The sequence below is a fragment of the Felis catus genome, chromosome A3 (genome assembly GCF_018350175.1).
Source record: "Felis catus isolate Fca126 chromosome A3, F.catus_Fca126_mat1.0, whole genome shotgun sequence".
Classification (NCBI taxonomy): domain Eukaryota; kingdom Metazoa; phylum Chordata; class Mammalia; order Carnivora; family Felidae; genus Felis; species Felis catus.
In genome coordinates this window covers 81,984,690-82,001,805 of record NC_058370.1, presented here as the reverse complement: position 1 = coordinate 82,001,805, position 17,116 = coordinate 81,984,690, and the positions used below count along the sequence as shown (strand labels likewise).

At 46.5% G+C, this 17,116-nt stretch overlaps 1 long non-coding RNA gene across 1 annotated transcript; it reads right to left on the bottom strand.

Moving 5' to 3' along the window:
* Nucleotides 1–677: 677 nt before the first annotated feature.
* On the bottom strand, nucleotides 678–12,271 carry LOC109498602. The gene is made up of 4 exons (XR_006595620.1): nucleotides 10,158–12,271; nucleotides 9,800–9,854; nucleotides 4,922–5,002; nucleotides 678–819 (listed from the first exon to the last, which is right to left on the bottom strand). It is a non-coding gene; the product is annotated as an uncharacterized LOC109498602 (long non-coding RNA).
* Nucleotides 12,272–17,116: the final 4,845 nt, after the last annotated feature.

Genomic DNA, 17,116 nt, shown 5'->3' with positions numbered 1-17,116 from the left:
CGTGACCTGGCTGAAGTCGGACGCTTAACCGACTGCGCCACCCAGGCACCCCAATGTTTACCTTTTTATATCCTTTTGAATTTTGGACCATGTGAGCATGTCATGTATTTTTTTTTTTTAATAGTAAGAAAAAGTGTCATTACCTCAGGAAGTTTCTTCTAGCCAAGAATTTCCAGTGGAGATTTTATCAGGCATGTGCTATGTGCCCTTGGCCTTTGATTCAAGGTGACCCCTTCCCAAAGGACAGGGACCCCTGCGTGACAAGCCATGCATGTGAGATAATGTCCTCCCCAGTTTCTGTAACTCATGGCCTCTGAGAAAGTTGTGAAATGAGAGAAGATGATTCCCTGCATCTCCAACCTCAAAGGGTGACCCAAGAGAGGTAGAAGGGTCTTTCCTAGACTGAGGGGAGGAGTAATCAGCAAAAACACCTGCCATGTGTGACACAGACATATCCCACTTTTAAGTGGAGACCATCTGATGTGGTTTATTTACCACCACAGCCATGCGGGGCCGTGTTGGAGTCTGAGGCAGAAGGGAAACTGTGGACCTCCATATGCATTTAAAAAAATTTTTTTAACATTTATTTATTTTTTAGAGAGAGAGACACAGACCATAAGCAGGGGAGGGGCAGAGAGAGAGGGAGACACAGAATCCAAAGCAGATTCCAGGCTCTGAGCTGTGAGCACAGAGCCTGATGCGGGGGCTCGAACTCGCGAACTGAACCATGAGATCAGGACCTGAGCTGAAGTCAGCCGCTTAACCAACTGAGCCACCCAGGCGTCCCCTCCGTATGCATTTTTAATGATGAATTTCTTCCTAGAACATTAAAGTAGTTGAAAAATTATTGAAATATTGAAGTGGGTGTATTAAAACTCACAATGTTATTTTAAGTTTAAATATCTTATACCCAAGTGGAATTTACTATCATTGTAGTTCTCCTTAAATTAATTAAAAATTATTTAAACTTGTCACTTAGTCAAGAGCAATCGTCAAACATGGCAATTCTCTCAAGTAAAAATGAGACAAGCAAAGAAGCATATTTGGAAAATACCCAAGTAGAGTTTGCCTCCACTAAAGCAGGGGCACACATTTTTCTTTTTGCCTCTTGCTCCAATATGGCTCAACCTGTCATTTTTTATTTAAAATGTTTTTAAATTTAAAATTCCCATATTTTGTTCATCATGGATGTTTTGTGGTATTTTGAGAGCATAATTTTGATCTTTAAAAAATATAGCATTAAAATATTATTTTCCTTGACTGCTGAAGTTTTCAATGTCTCCTTAAATTTTATCCTGAAGGTCAGTACCTCATCCTAGCTCTCACCCAATTAACAACAGTGGCCCAAAGCTGACCTTTGCCCTATGGATTGCTTTCCGGATCACTGTTATCAGACTTGTATCTTCATTCAGATCATACCCAACTCAACAGTCCTCTCCATGCCCATGGCTGAGGAGCCATTTTCCCTCAGAGAACTCGTTTCTGCATTACATCCTCATTATTCAAAGCCCTAAGCCCTGGAACCAGCTCCAGTAATTCTCTATTTTTCATGCATAAAGCTATTCAGAGAATCACCAGCAATTGCCCTTTAGCCTTTGGCTAGATGGAGTCTACAAATATAATTCTCTTAATCTCTTGCAAGGCCCTTAATCATTTGTAACACGTTCTGCCTGATCTAGTGTCCTGATGGAGCCACGTCCTGATGAAGTAGGGTAATAGGAAGGAACAGTGACCCAATGATGCATGAACAACTAACACCCAACTCCTTCCAGTGGCTGGTCCCCATTCCTCTTCCGGACGCCACTGTGGGAGAAGGGGCATTCTAGTGACTCCTTTTAATTTCCCCAGCTGACACCCTGCCCCTGACCAGATGTCTGCCAGCTGGAAGAGAGGAGTGGGCAGTTGTTTCCTTTGTAAAGAGCTGCAGTATGAATACAATTTTCCACATGCTGACTCATAAGACTGTCAGTGCCCTGGACTCCAGTACACGGCTCCACTCCTTTGCTGGCTTAGGGGGTGGGGTGGGGAACTGACTTTGATCTAGCAATTTTAGTTCCTCCTTGCCTTCTGTTTCCCACAAAAAGAGCACTTACTCCCTTCTGCAGGCAGAAGACAGACTCAGTGACCTCTCCCGGTCTCCTCCAACCACAGAATTCCATTAGGCTATTATTAGAATCATCTGGACAGAGCTGCAGTGTGACACGAGGCGTCTGGGTGGGCAGAACCAAATGAAAATGTTTACGGGTGTTCTGGCACACCAAACCACCTCTGGTTGTCTTTCTGGTGTCGCTCAACTTTATGAGGGCTATTTCTCTGGGCATTTCTTTCCGGTAAATGTTTCTGCTTATTTTCCTCAGTCTGTTCATTTCTTTCACCTTTCTCTCGTGTTTTCCATCTTAACTGGGCTCCACTTCCATGAAAGCGGGAAGCCTCATTCCTGCTGGTATCCACCACCATGCCTGGCATGTGGATTACAGCAGGAGGTGAGAATGTGGGATTTGCAATCAGGCAGACCCACTGGGATCTCAAGCCCTGTTCTATGCTAGCTAGATGGGCAACTGGGCAGATTACCCAATTGGTCTTTGGGTAATTGGTCTTTGGGGTCTTTGGGACCCCAGGGTCCTCTTCTATAAAATGGGATGATAATATGTGACTCGCAGAATGCTGTGAGGATTACAACAGATCAAGGGTAGAGCGCAGTGTTCAGGATTGAGCGAAGACAAAAATATTAGCTGTTGATTACACCAATGAGCCTTTGCATGACAAAAAAATAGCTACACCAGAGACACATGAGTATGTTCCTACTGCACAAATTCAAAGAATACAGAAGTATACAGAGTGAAAAATGAAAGAGCCTTTTCAGTGACTGCCTCTCCCCCTCACCCTCCCTTCCTCTGTATTAATAATAGTTCTTTCTTTGTCTCTCTTCTTTTGGGGGAAGAAGGAGTTAACTATCTGATATGTAAATCTGTTCTTACTGTGAAGATCCAAATGTTCAGAAACATACAACCTCCCCAAATTTGAAGAAATTCCCCTTCATCACCTCTTTCACTCTTACTTCTGCCTCTGGAGGTAACCACTCTTGGTAGAGCTTTTTCTCATCTCTGTCCTATAATTTATATATATGTAACACACACACACACACATACACACACACACACACACTTAGACTTTTTAAAAATATATACATCTTTCAAATATTTTTATATCACAGAATTCAACTATATTTGCTATCCTGAAACTGCTTTTTTCGTACTTACCCATATGTTTCCAACATCCTTCCATGTCAGCACACATAGATCCATTAAATTATTTTTAATGGAAATATAGTAGTCTGTAATAACATATTCACTCCAACTTACTTATTTCCTATTGATAGATATTTAGGTTATTTTAAATGTTTCATTGTCATATAAATAAATAAATAAATAAATAAATACATTTAACCTCTGCAAGCTGAATACCAAGTAACATTTTCGCTGTCGTCCATATTGGCAGCTGTCCCCAGTACAGCCTGGAGGAAGTCACCCCCCATGCTGTCAGGGAAGCACGGTCCCGGGTCTGGGCAAAGACCTCTACAAGACACAAGGTCATTCAGGTCCTCGCACCACCGCACCTAGAGCCATGCTGGTGGCTGCCGTCAAGGTCCAGTTCCTTGGGGGCCACATGAAAGGGCTGGAGCCCAGACAATCTAAGTGTCCCACAGTCAGAAATAGGAAAGGGCAAGATGCCTTAAGGAGGTTGCCTCTAACTGGGTTTGCCTCTTTGGAACACTGGCCAAGGAATTATAAGTGATAGACAATTGGTACTTCTCCAGTATTTGAAGGTTTTAAATGTGAGCAAATGTAGATTTTAAGTATGAGTCATTGCCCAGGAGCCTACACACTACGAAACCAAAAAAGGAACATCACTTGAGTGAAATGCTGACATGACAGCAGGTGGTAGAGCTGTGTGATCAGCATGTGCCTGCACGTCGCAGGTCTCCCATAAAGACCTGTTGAATGAATGGGGCTACGGGTGGAGGGAGGATGAGGCCATGAGAAGCCTCGAGTAAATAAAGATCTAGCCTGACCAAGAGGGCATTATGGGCACTAACATCTCAGGGTTCCCCCTCACCTCGGTTTCCTCCCCCCGAGAAATCAGGGGATCAGGGGACGACAGGCACAGGAGTTGTACTCAGCGTGATGTAGGTACTCCACATGCCAGGAGATGGCCGGGGCTGCTGGACGTAGCAGAGGTAGCCCAGGCTATTGGAGTTCTCCAGAAATGCCAAGGATCATTAACACATTAAGAAAGCCATAAAGATGCGCCCCCCCCCCAAAAAACCCAGAGTACCAATAGGAAGATGGCACACTTGAAAGGGTTTAACTAAAGAGACGTGAGTGAAGGGATCGTTGATTGAAGTAGGTGAGGGTAAAAGAACCACGAAAGGTGGTGAGGTACCCAGGGATTAACTGTGGGAAGCCAGTATTTGCCCTCAGCCTGAAGGAGGTGAGGGGAGGAAATGGTTTTACTGGAGCCCCCCTGCAGTAGAAGGGCAACCTCATGGGAACTATGGCCACAGAGGACCTCAGCCACTGTCAGGACCTCAGTCAATTAGTAGGAGGAAGGGGGAATAAATATCTAGACACCCCTCTCTCTCCATCCCCAGATCCTCTGTAGACTGCACTGAATCCAAATGGCCAAACCTTCCTGGAAGCAGAGCGGGGCACAAAGGTTGGGAAATGGATCTGGGCAGGGGCTGACGGTGAAGCAAACAGAAGAGATTCAACATGTCCAGTAAGTTTGGGTTTTCAGAGGCAGGAGCGAAAGGCAGGAGCCTGAGCTCAGGCGGGATCTGGCTAAGTCATCCTAAGCGAGTCCCATGAACCTGTGCCTACACGGCCAGCTCCCTTATGCCCGCTGGTTTGCATGGACTGACCTTGGCAAAGAGGCCAAACAAATCTCCAGGATCCAGGCACCAAAACCATCTCCAGGGCTGGTTGACCACTTGCAATTCCATCTAGAAAAGTGAAAAAGTGCAGGTTACCTAAGAAAGTCTGGATTAATACCACTGGCACTTTCCTGCAAAGGGGTGAGGGTGATTTGGCAAAGTACCAAGGACCCAGAAACACGGTTGTAAAGAAATCAAAACCTCTGAATATAAGCTTGGCCTTACTCTTTTGAAGTAGGGGCCCACGTTCTTCTGACCATTGCAAATGATAGAGAAGGGTTTTGAGGTCATTAAAGAGAGAAGGAGGCCTTGCTTCTCCCCAAGATGAAAAGTTTGCCAAGCAGAGAGATGAAGCATGCCACCAACTCCAGGAAGACATTTTCTCAGGGAAATGGGGGGCAAAATTTTATATATAACCCATCAAAGAGGATGGAATGGTTGAGTATATCAAAGACTTATTATCAGCCAGCACACCAGCAATTCTCAAACTCATGCACTATCATGTCCATTCTTCATTGGTTGCCACCGAATTTTGATTAATACGTATGATTTGAGGCACCTGGGTGGCTCAGTTGGTTAAGTGTCCGACTGCAGCTCAGGTCATGATCTCACAGTTCGTGAGTTCAAGCCCCGCATCGGGCTCTGTGCTGACAGCTCAGAGCCTGGAGCCTGCTTTGGATTCTGTTTCCCTCTCTATCTCTCTGTCTCTCTGTCTCTCTACCCCTCCCCCCACTTGTGTTTTCTCTCTCAAAAATAAATAAATAAAACTTTAAAAATATGCGTACAATTCGTTTTTGCTAACATTTAGGATGTGTCTTACTAAAGTGCTATCTGGAAGATAAAACATTTTGTCACAGAAACTTTCCAGTGTCGTGCTGAGTGCAATTCATTACAAGTAAGAGGAGTAAGGCATGACATAACAATGTAGCACCAAATGAAATTTGTGGATTTACTCAACCATGGGAGAACAACACAGGCCAGAATAACATAGTGGATAAAGGTTCAGGCTCTGGAGCCAGACTCCCTGGGTTCCAATCGTGGCTCTTACTAGTTCTGAGATCATAGGTGAATTTCCTCAGGTACAAAATAGGGGTAATACTACTCCCAGGTGCAGGAGCCTGGAGGAGGCTCCCTAGCTCTTTGCAAGGATCCACCCCTGGAAAACCATCCTGCACTAGGTCTATGGTAGCCTCAGAGGCTTTTAAGCCAACTGCCAGCTGGGAAAAAATTTCAGGTAAGTACAAGGTTAGCGGATGAAATAATAGTAATAAGAGCCTATTGTGTATTGAATGTTTACTATGTATCAGCGTAGCTCAAACACTTTGCATTCTTACAGGAGGCTTCTCAGGTGGATACTCTTATTATCCCCATTTTACTAATGAGGAAACTGAGGCTTGAAGTGGTCAAGTGCTTCCTAAGTGGATAGAGTAGGAGTCTGACAACTGAGCTCATGCTGTCAACACTATTTATCCAGGTTTCCCAGAAACTCCTCAGGCTCTTTGGGTTTCCCCAGCTCTCCTCTTCCCATTCCGAAGCAGCCAAGCACATCTTGGTGGCTGGGGACCGAAGGGTATTTAAACAGGAGATCGCGTACGTCTGCTGGCACATGGCAGGCACTTAACACGTGCAAGACTCTCACCAGCCCCTGCTGCTTGTCAACACCAGGGCTTCACTCTGGGTAACAGCTGAGATCCCATCCTTCACACATGTCTCTCTTCAACTGAACTCGTGGCTCTGGGTAAGAGGTGGGTGAAATAAATATTCACTTATCTTTTCATCCAACGATACTGACAGAACACTCACCCTGTGCCGGGCTCAGTACCAGACGCTGGAGCTAAAGACACGAACAAGACCCCTATCTTCTTGGAGCTGATGCCCTGGTCAGGGTGTGAGACTAACAAATGGTTCATTTTCATAGAGAGTGATGGGGGTCAGCACCTGGGTTTGGGGGGTACAGGATGGAGCAGAGTCATCCAAGAAGGCTTCCTGGAGGCAGTGTGTGAGCTGAACTCTGATGGGGAAGTGAGGAAGAGGAGGACATTCCAGGTAGAGGGAACAGCATGTGCAAGTGCAGTGATGAAATAAATAAGAATAAACAAGAAGGAAAAAGAATAAATAACAAGGAATAAATAAGAAGAATAAACAACAAGGAAAAAAAAAAAAAAGCAACCATGAATGGCTAGACCAGTGGTTGTCAGCAGGGATGATTTTGCCCCCAGGGGACATTTGGCAACATCTGGAAACCTTTCTTTTTCTTTTTCTTTTTCTTTTTATCCTTTCCTTTCCTTTTTTTTTTTTTTTTTTTTTTTTTTTTTTTTTTTTTTTGCTTATCGTAACTGTGTATGTGTGTGCTTCTGCTATTGGTATCTAATGGGTAGAGGCCAGGAATGCTGCTAACCATCTTACAAGGCAGGACAGCCCTCACAAAGAATAATATCTGGCAAATGTCAATAGTGCCAAGATTGAGAAACTCTGTGCTAGATCAACAAATATAAAAGCAGATTATAGCACTTGGTTGATTAGAAACTTCACAGTACTAGTGCATGAATAGACGGAGAGATCAGTGGAACAGTTTGGGAAGAATATAAATATGTATAGTATATGATAAAGGCAGCATCCCATATGCTATGACTTATATGCCATATGACTGTATGATGAATGGTGTTGATATTCCTGGACAGCCAGCCTGAAAAAGAATTAAGTTAGAGCCGTACCTCACACCATCTACTAGAATAAACTCCAAACGTGTCAAACATTTACATGTAAACAAACAAAAAAACGTAGAAGTATCAAGAGAAAATGTGGGAGAATTCTTTTACAACCTTAGAGTGGGAAAAATCCTTCCTAATTACGACTCAAAACCCACAAGCTATAAAATAACAAACTGATACATTTAGCAAATAAAAGTAAAAAGCAATGTTTACAGCATGTGCATACCAAACAAATAAAGGAAACTTACATAAGCAAAGCGAAAAGCAAAGTGAAAACCAAACGAAAACCTGGAAAGAATGTGCGCAAAGGGCGTATCCCCTTAAATTATAAAGATATGTAAACAAACTTCTAAAGAAAAGACCAATGAAAATGTGAGCAAAGGATATGAAAAGATAACTCACAGGAAAAAAAGAAATACAAACGGCTGTTAAACATATGCAAAGATATGCAACCTCTGTCATGGGGGGTGCACCCTCGGGCACCTGCTTGGCTCAGTTGGTTGAGCATCAGACTCTTGATGCTCAGGTCATGATCCCAGAGTTGTGGGATCCAGCCCTGTGTCAGACTCCATGCTGAGCGTGGAGCCTGCTTGGGATTCTCTCCTTCTCTCCCTCCGCCCCTCTCCCCAACTTATGCTCTCTTTCTCTAAAAAAAAGAAAGAAAGGAAGAAAGAAAGAAAGAAAGAAAGAAAGAAAGAAAGAAAGAGAGAAAACTGCACATTAACAGTGCTGAGATGCCTTTTTTGGTTTTTATTAAACCCATTAGACTGGCAAAAACCTATGTGTGAAAATACACGGTTGGCTGTGAGGACAACATGGCCATACATTGCTGGTGGGAGCGTGAACTAGCACAGCCCCTGGAAGGGCAATTTAGCACTATTTACCGGAATAAGTGCATATGTCTTCTGACAAAGAAATCCCAATTTTCAGAGCTTTCCCTACAGGTAGATATATTTGCATGCATATGAAGTCACATGCAGACAATTATAAATCACAGCAAAAAATTTGAAATGATTTACATGCTCATAATAGAGAACCAGTTAAATAAATTAGGGGTCTACAAAAGGGCCTAAGTGGCTCTCGGCCTGCTTTTGCAGGGCCTGCACCCAAGAACGGGGCTTTATTTTTAAATGGTTCAAAAAGCCGAAAGCAGGGGCGCCTGGGTGGCTCAGTCGGTTGGGCGTCCGACTTCGGCTCAGGTCATGATCTCATGGTCCGTGAGTTCAAGCCCCGCCTTGGGCTCTGTGCTGACAGCTCAGAGCCTGGAGCCTGCTTCAGATTCTGTGTCTCCCTCTCTCTCTGACCCTCCCCCGTTCATGCTCTCTCTCTGTCTCAAAAATAAATAAACATTAAAAAAAATTTTAAAAAAAAGCCGAAAGCAGAATTATTTTTTGTGACTCTTGAACACCACATAAAATTCTAATATCAGTGTTCTTTTCCTCTCCAAGAACTGAGTAGTATCCACAGAGACTGGATGGCCCACACAAGGTGGAAATGTTACTGTGTGGAATCTCCATGCAATCGAATACTGCAGAGATACAAAGACAATGGAGAATTGTTTTGGTCAAGTATTCCTATGGAGAGGTTGCTAGGATATTATTGTTGAATTTTTAAAAAGCAGATGTAGAAAGTGTGAATTGCCCGTTATCATTTGGGTAGAAAAGGAGAGGATATAGTTGTATTTTATTGAATATGCAGAAAAACTATCTGATTGGAAATACAAGAAATGATTCAATAGTGCTTACCTGTGGGGGAGTGTGTGTGTGTGTGTGTGTGTGTGTGTGTGTGTGTGAACGTGTTGTCTAGTCAAAAAAGTAAATTAAAAATTATTTTAAAAACTACACTGCGCTAAAACACACCGCTGTAAGTGGTCGGGCTTGGCTGGAACAGAGCTTGTGAGTGGCATCTGGAAGGCAGTGAGTCTGGAGACGTCTGTAAGGCCCGATGGAGTTTACATTTTTGCAAACCTGGAGGAGAATGAGGAGCAACAGGATGTCTGTGCTCTTAAAAATACTATTCTGGAAACCAGAAAAGAGTGGGTGGAAGAAGCTTGGGCAGGTAGAGACAGAAGGGGTTGGAGAGTGGGGATCAGTGTCCCAGTTGCCTCTGGGACAGGATCTGGGAGGCTAGCAGCAAGAGTGGAAGGGAGGCTTACCTTTTGCTATGCATCCTTTTGTTGGATTTAGGTGTGTTTTCACTTCCATTATTTCCTATAAAAGTACTACCATTTATTTTTAAAAGAAAAGACTTTCAGGGAAGGTGTGAGGAGGGCCTGAACTGTGGCAGTGGTTGGGGGGTGGGAGAAAGGACGTAAGTCAGGAGCCAGGTTTCCAGGACTCGGTGGCTCGGTGGAAGTGGGGGTGGTAGGCCTAGTACTTGGCTGCCACACCTGAGGGCCTGGGGAACAGAAGCTTGTGGGGAGGAAGACTGGAGTGTGAAAGATTCGCCTGCCCCTGGGTGACTTCTGACTTCCTGGGCCACAACACAAACCTCAGGTAGGCATAAACCATCACCTGGAAGCTCTGGGCCTTCGATTCCACTTTGACCCCAGCAAGACATCTCCAGCCTGGATGTGACCTACGGGAAAGCCCCTTCTTATGAAGATGATAAGTTCCAGCCAAAGCCAGCAGGAGTACTGACCTGGTGCCTTCCTCCCACCTCCTCCCAGTGCCTCTCTGACCCTCCCTTCTCATTGCTCCAAAGGGAAGTTCCACATAACCAAGCTCTGATATTGGGTTTCTGGACTCTTGCTAGGACTTCTCTGTGAGTACTTTACTTTCTCTTTGTATATACTGTCCTTGCCCCAATGACATTGCACCATAAGCTCTTTGAGGCAAAGACTAAAGGTCTTTGTGACCTCGCAGAGGCACACCATTTCTTTTCTATATGGTAGGTAAGCACGAATGTTCTGATTGGCTGATGGATGGGGACTGCCCCGTCATCTCAACAGCCCAGCCAATGCACCTGCCCTCTGACTCTGCAGAGCCCAGCCTCCCAGCGCAGGAAACTCTCCCAGGGCCAAGAGGTCAACTGTCTGCTCAGGCATTCATCTCTCTTCAGTGGTTCTCCACATTCAGCTCTTCTCTGCCCAGATAGTATCAGCCAAACGGAAACTCATTAGCCAAAGGCTGTATTTAAGCAAGTATTCTGTTTGGACATCAAAGGAAACATAACAGTGAAAATGATAATAAACAATAATGATCATCATCATTTCCAAGAGACAACATCAGTGCCTACAGTTCCCATGAGGCTCTGGAGTGTCAGTCGCTTTATCTGCAAACCCAAAATGCACCTCACCTGCCTCTTCAGGTATAAAGAGAGCTCATAATGCTTAGAAAACTGGAAATCACTTTATAACTGCCACTTACCGTTATTGTTCATAAGAGCTTTGGGATTGCAGCCATAAAAATTCCAATATGCTCTCGATATAAATGAGAGTTTATGCTCAGTACAAGGGAATTAAACAGGTATTTAATGACAACCTCAGCCCAGATGTCTGGACAGAAAATAAACCCACAGCTCAGCTCCTCTAGGCCACTGAGGCCTCAGGGAGTGGGGCCTGGAGTCAGGGTGAAAGTCGTCGGCTCTGCCCCTGGGGAAAGAGCAGAGGGGTGGCAGCTCTCACGAAGGAGCCTCAGGGATCTGCCTCTCCTCCACTCCCTCCTCCAAAGGGAGAAAAGTCTTTTCTTTCCCGCTTCTCTGGGCGGAGGGGAAGCTGAAAAGGGGTTACTTATTCCTAATGATATTTATAGCTGAGCCAAAGACTGCTAGGTCTCCAGCGTCAGGTCTGGGAACTGCCTTCTGCAGCCACACTGGGAGAGGGTCCCAGTTAGCAGCAAAGCCAGGGTCCATCTCCTGGTGGCGCTTTCTGTTCGTAGTATAAACTGAAATAGCCCCCCAGGTCTCTGGGAAGGAGAGGACCTCACTGCGGAAACATTTTGTCCAGAATGTGTCTGGTGTTAGAACTGCCTGGATAACGTGGGGTCTGGCGCCCTCTAGTGTTTGCTGCGGGGCTTGGAGGGCATCCTGCTCTTTTGATGAGGTTTTGGGGGGAAACTTTCTCTAAACAGGAGAGGGACTAAAATGAGGAAACACGTACCCTGTGCACAGGGCTGTCCTCCTGCCCACGATGAGGGACTAGGGTTTCGGTGGGAGAAGCTGAAAAGCTACAATCCTAATGCGTCACAGTCGGGGGCGTTGAGTGAGGGCATGGGGGAGTCTTTCTGTTGGAAGGAAGCTGGGGTGACTCACAAGTAATATTTAGAGTCTTAGTCCCAAAAGATTGGCTTGGTTTTGTCTGCTTGAATATTTTTGCTCACACTAAGAAAAAAAACCACAAAAAACACTGGTGCTATTTTATGACTTTTATGCTTTTCAAACTAGTGTCTTAGCGCTTGCCCAGAGCTAGCATATGGACTGTTTACAAAAGTGCTTGCAAGCTGTTTCATCACCGAATCCACTCCTGCTCCTTGCTATTGCCTTTGTGGACCAAGCAGTCCCCTTTTCTTATTGTCCTGTGTCCTAACTGCCTCAAATCCTCTGCTAATCAAAGTCACCATTCGCTAGTTGCTTTACACAGTTCATTTAAAATTCAGAGCAGCCCAGGGGCACCTGGATGGCTCAGACAGTTGAGTGTCTGACTCTTGATCTCAGCTCAGGTCAAGATCTCACAGTTTGTGGGTCTGAGCCCCGCGCCGGGCTCTGTGCTGACAGCAGGGAGCCTGCTTGAGATTCTTTCTCCTTCTCTCTCTGCCCCTCCCCCACTTGTGCTCTCACTCCCTCACTCTTCTGTCTCTCTCAAAAATAGATAAATAAACGTTAAAAAAAAATTCAGAGCAGGCCACAGAGTGGATATCGGTATTCTCATTTTATACACGAGAAAACTGATTCGTGGGGAGGTTCAGTGACATTTCGAGTGTCCCATCTGGGGGTACCCCACATTGCAGAGGAAGCTATAGTATCCAGGAGGTCCTGGAGAAGATAAACATGCCTCTAGCTCAGAGGACACTTCCTGCTCAGGACCAGTCCCTGTGACCCCAAGCCTTGGCCGGCCTGTTGGTGTAAACACCCTCCTTCCTCACAGCATCTGTCCTGCTCTCCCCACCCCAACACAAACACTTCCGCAGCCAATACTCCTCCACACTTGGAAACCACCCCAGAAGAAGAATGAGAGCAAAGAGCAGGGATTTGGCAAATGTTCAGAATGCCAGGAGAATCATGGATTTGTCTCTCTCTGGGCTTTGGCCTCATCCAGTGGAAAACTGGGGAAATTCCCTGCTGGCTACACCCTTCCCTTCCCTTCCCTTCCCTTCCCTCTTGACCCCCTCCACCATTCTCCACCAAGTAGACATACCTCCGGAGCAAGGTTAAGTCAGGCCACTCTCTGGATTCCTCTGAAACAAAACTGTTGCTTAAACATACAGATTTAGAAATGAAGCTTAAATGGGGTAACACGCCGCAGTGGAATGCAGACCCCAACCTCCACAAACAGAGTACACGCTCAAGGCTACTGGCAGCCCACGGGAAGGAGGTAATGGAAGGAGAACAGGATTAAGAGACCTGAGCTTAAAATCCTAGCTGAGTGACTTTGGGCAAGTCACTTAACCTCTCTGAGCTTCAGTCTCCTCATTTGCAGAATGAGCCCATTCTTATCTGCGAGGCAATAGATGAGCACGTGCTTTGTAAAACCCTGCAGGGTAGAATGCACCACAGGAGGAGGGAAGAGCGGGCATTCGCAGGATTTAGGTAGGAGATTTTATTATTCACTTTCCCCTTTTCCTACCTTCCCCACTTAAAAAAATATATATATATCTGTTTCCTTCTACAAAATGGATATTCACTCACACACAGACACACACACCCCCCCCATGGTCCCTATGGGCTCCTCACTGTTTTAGAACTAAATGACCTTGGGAAAAAGCTTTTCCAATAAAGACCCAGGAGTCCCTGGGTCTTTCTTCAGGGGAGACGGGAAAAGCAGAACCCAGGAGGACCTGTGGCAGCATCCATTATTTGCAAGAGGAAGGCCTCGGAAGGCTATTTTCTCTGCTGCCAGCTAATAAAGATGGACGTGTGTGGCTGGCGCAGAGGGGAATCATCCACGACAAGCTAGAAGAGCCAGTGCATTCAAGGGGAGAGGGATACAACCGTGATAAGGAGCTGTTAGGGAGATGGAGGTTGAGTTTGGCGTTCTCTCCCTGGTGGCAAAGCCAGTTTGAAAATCTCTTGATTTCTTCACGGGCTCCATTTCTCATTTAAGATGCCTCCACCCGTTTGGCCAACTCTGTGCCTCTCCACCAGGGAGGAAATAGCTTCCTAAGAGAGGCTCAGGAGGAACAAAGGCCTCATTAGGATCAATCACTTATTCTGAGTGCACATTCCCGAGAATCTCTATTGATGATCTCGGGTACAAATGAAGTGGTAATTAAGGATATAATGCAAATGATCTTCAGCTTAGTAACTCCCCTTGTAATTGAAATTTACTAAATTAAGTCTGAGGTTTTTGAAACTAGGTCTTAAAAAAAAAATTCCCCAATTATCATTACCCCCCTCGCCTCCCTCCCACCCACCCCTCCATAATGTAATTAGTTTAAAATAAGATCCATGGTATGATGACGGTGTGCTGCCTACGGATATGTTAAAGCGGCGCTTGCTCTCTGAAATGCTGGTCTCCTACACGCACTCCCCGGGGAGCGAATGGGGAGAGGAGTCTTGCATCAGTCAGGCTCTGCTGTTGTCTAACATGGGACAGGGACACTGGACACAGGGCTGGCGGCACAGGCGATGCTACACAGGGAAAGATTTCCTGGTTTCTCTCTTCTGTTTCCTTCCTCTGCATTTCAGAGGGAGAAGTAAACAATTGTTCTGTGGGGGTAGGAGAGGAATTGGAATCTCTGGGATCCTGACAAGGCTCAGACAGTGGGAGACAGAAGGGTTAGGGGGCATCAGAAACCCATCTCTGTGTTCTTAAAGGTCAGGGAGCCAGAGTCAAACTAGAACAACACTGGGACTCCTCCGAATCCTGTTCTCTGCCACTTGATGCAACCATCACCAGCCTGAACTCATTTCTCCTGACCAGGTCCAGCAGGGGGCCAGGCCCACTAACCTCAGCCTGCTGGAAGGAACCCCCCCAGAAGCCAGGTGGTCAGAGACCGGGAACCCAGGAGGTGGTCCCGCGTCCCCATCCCATCCCCAGTTTGGTCCCCTGGTCAAACCAGAAAGAGGGCTGAAGGTTGTCCTGAGGACATCTGGCCTTCCACAAGAGCACCTCGGCCGGTTTCACTTAATTCAGATGAAAAGATCTGTTTGTCTTTGAAATCATGCTCTAATTTCCTTTAGCAATGGCAGGACTGGTGTGCGAGATCAAGGGAGAAGCTGCCACAACCCCTCTTTCCTCTTCTCCCCTCCACCCCATCCTCCTGGCCCGCAGCCTCTGCAAACTGTGATGTACGCACAGAAACGCCTGGCGCTAACTGACCCTCACCCGGGGAAAGTCAAAGGCCGCGCGGTCCATCTAAGAACTCGGAAAACAGCCGCTCTCAGCCCGGCAGCACAGACCTGAAAGAAAACGCCTTCTCCCCCTGACCCCACCCTTTGCATGTTGTGTGTGTGCCTGCTCTCCCTTCGTCAGTTCACATCACTCGTGTTGGAAACTTCAGGAAATGCCTAGCTAAACAACTTCTGATGGCAGAGACAAGTAGCAGAGTTGTATCTGGAGACCATGATAGGTGTACCTTCCATTAGTAAATCAGATTAAAAGGAAAAAAAAAAAAAAGACAATAACAATCTTGTTTCCAGATAAGCTTGCACTTAAAACGCTGTTCTGAACTAATGTGGGTGTGTTTACTGTTGGATCCTGGTGCCCTGGGTGGGGCCTGGGACCTGGTAAGTGCTCAACTATTGGTTGAAGGAAGGAAGGAAGGAAGGGGGGTGAGGGAGGGAGGAAGGAATGGCTCTTGTTCAAAAACTTTCAGTAGCTTCTCAACGGTACGGGAAAATGCCCTAACTCTAGAATCTGGTATATAGGATCCTGCAATCAGATGCCATGCCTGCTTTCAGAGGCTTTCTGCAGGCCTGCCTGCCCTCCACTAGTGATCGAAATCACCTGGAGGACTTGTTAACACACAGTCATCTGGGGCAGTCACTGCCAGAATTCCTGAATTAATAATAGGTCTGGGGCGGGGTGGAGAATTTGCCTTTCTAACAAGTTCCCAGGTGATATTGACTGCTGCCGGTTGAAAACCAGGCTTTGCCTGTTTCCACAAAGGGCATTGCTTACCCTGTACTCTAAGGAGTCAAGGTCCAGCTCCAATGCTACCTTGCCAAAAAACTCAACATGCCAGCAAAACTGCACCTCCCCCTCCCCCCCCCCCCCCCCCCCCCCCCCCCCCCCCCCCCGGCATTCATGCACCTCCTACTGGCTGCAGCTCCCTGTGGGTGCTTAGCTCTACCTCTCAGACCTTGTAGGTCTAAAGCTTCTGCTTACCTGGACCCACAGCTGCCTGATCTTCCATTGTACTCTTCCATGTTTTGGAATCCCACCCTGTAGGACCAGTGGAAACCCCACTTGGGTGGACATGGGACCATGTCTTCTCTATGCTCCCCAACTCAGCATTTAATTTACCACCCCCCCCCCCCGCCCCGTGTGGAGCTCCTCAAAGGCAGGAGCTGGGCTGCTGTCTTTTCATGCACCTCGCAGGACCTTATTCAGTGCAGCCTTATGACCACAGTGAGCTGAAGATGAGCTGTTTCCCTGGTCACATTCAATTCCATTCACTGAGACCTTAATAGAAAACTTAAGTACCCGGTGCTTCCCTGGGCCCTGAGGGGTTTGCCCTGGGATCAATGTCTATCTTCCAGTGCTCATCAGGCCCAGTCCGCCTTCCTTGCAGCCACTAGCCTGGGTCGTGGCTGACCTACACAGACAGCTGGACGTCCTTCCTCCACTACACGACTGGAACGTTCCTATCACTTGGAACATAGTTCCAAGTTTTCAACGTGTTGTCTTTGAGACTCGGAAGGGAAGTGTGACTTTCGGTGGTAAGCCACATGATGTAGCTCATCCTGGACACGTGAGAGGCAGATAAAAGGAAATGTTCTGCAGCCTGTTTAAATGTCGGTGACTAAGACACGGGGAATGCACTGAGAATATCCTCACTTCTCAGCTGTGGGCACCTGAAAGGGCAGTGCCCCACGCCACCCGCCTGTCATGTGACAGCTCCAGCTTCAGGTCCTCTCATCCTTGTGATTCCGGGCGTAAGTTACGGAAGCTCAACTCAGACTGCTTAAGCAAAAAAGGAACTTTGTGCTCGCCTTTGCAGCGTGGCTCAGGGCAGCTCGTGGACCTGAAGAAGGAGCTCTAGGAACCCGGATGGAGAGACTGACGCTGGTCCCATAAGTGTCCCAGGACCCTCTCTTTGTCCGCCTGGCTCTCCTTTCTGCTCAGCTTCGCGTGTGGGCCCAAACCTCCTGC